Source organism: Myotis nattereri (genome assembly GCF_964212035.1).
Source record: "Myotis nattereri genome assembly, chromosome: 9".
NCBI classification, from domain to species: domain Eukaryota; kingdom Metazoa; phylum Chordata; class Mammalia; order Chiroptera; family Vespertilionidae; genus Myotis; species Myotis nattereri.
The window spans coordinates 67,781,291-67,785,796 of record NC_138084.1 but is presented as its reverse complement, the minus strand read 5'-3'; positions in this window follow the sequence as shown (position 1 = coordinate 67,785,796).

The following is a 4,506-nucleotide window of genomic DNA, read 5'->3' as shown; positions in this document are numbered from 1 at the left end:
CACATCCTCCACACCCCCCCCCCCGGCCCCGCCGCGTCCTCAGGAGGCTGCCTGTCACCCACCTGTCACCCACCCGCACCCTCGGAGCCCGCCAGCTGCAGACCGCTGGCCGGAGCCCGCCAGCTGGACCTGAACAACCCGCGGGCGCACTAGGCCATGGCCCTTCCGACGTGGCCAGAGTGTGCTGTGACGTGTGGTGAGTGGGAAAGGGTGAATGAGGGCGACCTGTGTGCGATGTGTGTCCAGTCCTCTGTGTCCCCACACAAACGAGGAGCCCCAAAGCTCCCCATGGAAAACTCTGGGTTTGCTGTGGTCCCCCCCTCCAGGCTTCTACACCACCAGGATGTGAGCGGGGACTCAGTCTGCCATGGGCCCTGCTCACGGGAAATGCTATCCCCACGGGGTCACTGATTCTCACTTGCTGGAGGAAACACCTGTAGCCTCTTCAAGCCTCACTAAACAACCTCCTCATTCTTTTAATATTGCTTTTCTGTTGATTCCATTTTGAAACACAGCAGCCCCTCTCCTTGACCCCAGCCACCACCAAATGGCAAGTTTTACTCAAGGGTAAGTGGGGGGACACTGTTCTAATGGTCCACAGGCCCACGGAGGAGGCAACTCACTCAGGGGAGAGAGGAGAGGACGCTCTGTCTCCAGCTGGGCTGGCTCCACAGTGGGAATCTGCAGGTGCAGTGTGAACAGGCCTCTCTCCCAGGGCCCCCCACCTGTCAGCATGAAGCCCTTGGAGGAAGGTAATGGGATCCATCATCAGGGAGTGTTTAGGGTGTTAGGCTATGGGCTCCTTCCCAGTTTGGAAGCCTTCAGCCATGTGTATGTGAAGTCCACATGCTTGGGCCCCAGTGACCCACAGCTTGGGATCAAGACCACCTAGGGCAGACCTTGCTGCTGTGTCCCATGGCTGCTTAGCGCCATCTTACACAACCTAGATTGGATCGTGCCATTCCCCAGTTATAAAAGCTTTCCCCTAGCCCTAGCCGGCTTGGCTCAGTGGATAGAGCGTCAGCCTGCGAACTGAAGGGTCCCTCCCAGGTTCGATTCTGGCCAAAGGCACATGCCTGGGTTTCGGGCTCGATCCCCAGTGGGGGGCGTGCAGGAGGCAGCTGATCAATGATTCTCTCTCATCATTGATGTTTCTATCTCTCTCTCCTCCCTTCCTCTCTGAAATCAATAAAGAAATATATATATTTAAAAAAAGCTTTCCCCTACTCTCTCCAGTCCAGAGCTGGAGGCACAGAAGGCCTTTCACAATCTAGCCCTTTTCGTCTTTCCAGCCCCATCACTCACCACCACCCCTCCCACCACCACCCCCTCCACTGGTCCCCAGTGACTTCTAAGCTCCACTCTGCACATTCATGCAATTTCCTGCGTTCGATCTTGCAATCCTCTCTTGCCCGGTTCCTCTTCCCCAGTTCCTTCTTTTTCAATATCTAGCTCAAGTAGTACCTTTTTTGATGAAAAATGTTCTGACCCACCAAACCTCCTAGCCGAGAAAATATCAGACTCCCTTTTCTCAGCTCTTGGAGTACTTTGTTCATTGTATGACAGCATATTGTTACATGACTGTAGGTTCCTCAAGGAGGGTTCCCTGTTTCCTGGTACCTCACGTGCGACCTGGAGCATACCTGTCCCTCAATAAAAGCTCAGTTGAGGAAGCAGCGAATTTAATAAATTACTGTCTGCTAATGGGTTGGTTTGAGGCCAGGTCTTGAGAAATGTTGTCCACATGAAGGACTCACTGAAAACTGAGAAGTCTACCTCTTGGCTGGGTTTTGAGCCCTCACCCCAAAGCCTCTGGGCTTCGGGACAGGGAAGGCCCCATGCGGTCAGTGGCCTGGCAGGGAGCAGTGTCACAAGGCCATGAGCCACACTGAGAAGTGTCCACTGGAAACACACATCCGTCAGGCCTGGCTCAGTCATAGGAGATGCTGGTTCCCATCGAGGCTCTGCCACTCACTGGCTGTGCCCCCTTGACCATGTCAGGTAACTCTTCCGATCCTCAGTCTCCTTGCTTATGAACTGAAGAAGCTGCTCTAAGGATGTTTCATTCAGTTCTTAGGGGGAATGTGACCTCACGGGTCCCCTCACATTGATCTGTATTTTGGGCATTTGTCTTATTCTCTCCAAGTTCACAACATTAAGAACTTTTCAAAATTCATCTTTGCTTCTCTTCACAAGCCTAGCTAGCATAATGATTCCCATGAAGTCATAATAATAACTATTTATTATGCCCCAAACTCCATGTTAAGCCTTAACTGCATTATCTAGTCACCACAGCTCTGAGGAAACTTCTATCCATATTGTTCAGAGAAACAAGCGAATTTTTAAGAAATCTGATTTATTCAGTGCCACAGGGCTGTTAGGTGCAGGCTGGGTGTTAGAACCCAGCTCATATAACTAGAGACAGAGCTTAAAGTACTAACAGATATTCATTAAATTGAGGTCAGTGAAAGCCAAATGCCAGCCATGTTTATTAGTAGTAACATAGGATCACTGCTCTTAAAACCTGGAGCTATCAACAGATGTTTATATCCCATGGGATAAATCCTTGTCCTCTGGAAAGAGGGGAGGAAGAAGACCAACCCAGAAGTGCTCTGACAAATCAAATCTTGTACAGTGTCAGGGAAAAAAATCTCAGTTGGCAAGTCCACCATCATGGCCAGCAATAAACCCTGCCTCTTAGACAACCACGGAGCTCAGGAAGCACATTCCAGCTCAGTGCTCCCAACAAAGACCTTAGCCACCAATGACCACACATGGTACTTGGGAACCAAGGCTTGATCAAAGTGGCAAATATTTGCTGAAAAGACATTTCCTGTGACTCAGATCAAAGGTCAAACTGCAGCCCTGGCCGGTGTGGCTCAGTTAGTGGAGCATGGTCCCATGCACCAAAAGGTCGCCAGTTCAATTCCCGGTCAGGGCACAAGCTTGGGTTGGGCAGGGGTACATGCTGGAGGCAACCAATTGATGTTTCTCTCCATCCCCCTCCTTTTCTCTGTCTCTAAAACAGCGGTTCTCAACCATCTGGCCCTTTAAATACAGTTCCTCATGTTGTGACCCAACCATAAAATTATTTTCATTGCTATTTCATAACTGTAATGTTGCTACTGTTATGAATCGTAATGTAAATATCTGATATGCAGGACGGTCTTAGGAGACCCCTGTGAAAGGGTCGTTCGACTGCCAAAGGGGTCGCGACCCACAGGTTGAGAACCGCTGCTCTAAAATCAATATAAACATATAATTTTTTAAAGAAGTCAAACTACATGGCATAGTTCAAAAAAAGGACAAGCTGTCCATGTTTATGCAATATCTCAAGAAGCAGAGAAATAAAAGAAAATCGGATCATGCCATCCAGATGTGCTCACATTTTCAAAACATTGATGTACCAAAATTAAAACTCCTAAAATAATTCAGTGAAGAGCACTGATCCGTATTGCAAAAAGAACTCTTACCTTGCAAAAAGGATTCACCACAGATTTCATTTCTTCCTTCATTCAACAAATATTTACTAAGTGCTCACTCATTATGTGCTATCATCTATATCAGGCCTTATTTTTCTCTTTTCATTTGGATTTTTATTGTCCTCTTTATCCATAGCACTTTATCACCATTGGTCCATAAAAGGCCCCTCTCTTATTTATTCATTCATTCTTTTGTTTATTCATCATTCATTCATTCATTCATTCAGTCACTTTTCTGTGTACCTTTCATGCATATTCTTTCTTTTTTACTAATTTGTGGGGGAAGAGGGTTGTTTGTTTTATTTATTTACATTTTTATTGATTTCAGAGAGGAAAGGAGAGGGAGAGAGAGATAGAAACAACGATGAGAGAGAATCATCAATCGGCTGCCTCCTGCACACCCCTACTGGGGATTGAGCCTGCAACCCAGTCATGTGCCCTTGACTGGAATCGAACCTGGGACCCTTCAGTCCACAGGCCAATGCTCTATCTACTGAGCCAAACCGGCTACGGCCATGCATATTCTTTTTCCTGTTTCCATTCACCTCCAATAGTCACCTGCCATTTCAATCAAAGCAATGATTTTCACCTGGATGATGTTAACTCTTTTATTTGTAAATAAAATATATTCGTAACCTGTTCTTGTAAAATCTGTATGGTCTTGCACTCCTGGATTTTTAATTGATGTAGGTGCTATAGTGTTAGAGAGCTCATACTGCTTCTTATCTCATCACTGTGCTGTAAGATCCATCCACATTGCTATGCATGCTTTCCATCTGTCATTTCTAAACGCTTGAAAGTTTCTCATGGAATGCAAGCACTGCCTTTTACATAACCAGATTCCTTCCAACTCTCCCTCCGCACAGCAAAGCGTCAATAAGCATGCTGCTACGTACCCTTGTACAGAGGCATGTGAAAACTTCCTTGGGGTTACATGCACAGAGGTAGAACTCCTAGGTCAAAGAATATGCATAAATGTGGGCTGACTAAATACAGCCACATTGCTCTCCAGGCTCCCTGCCGC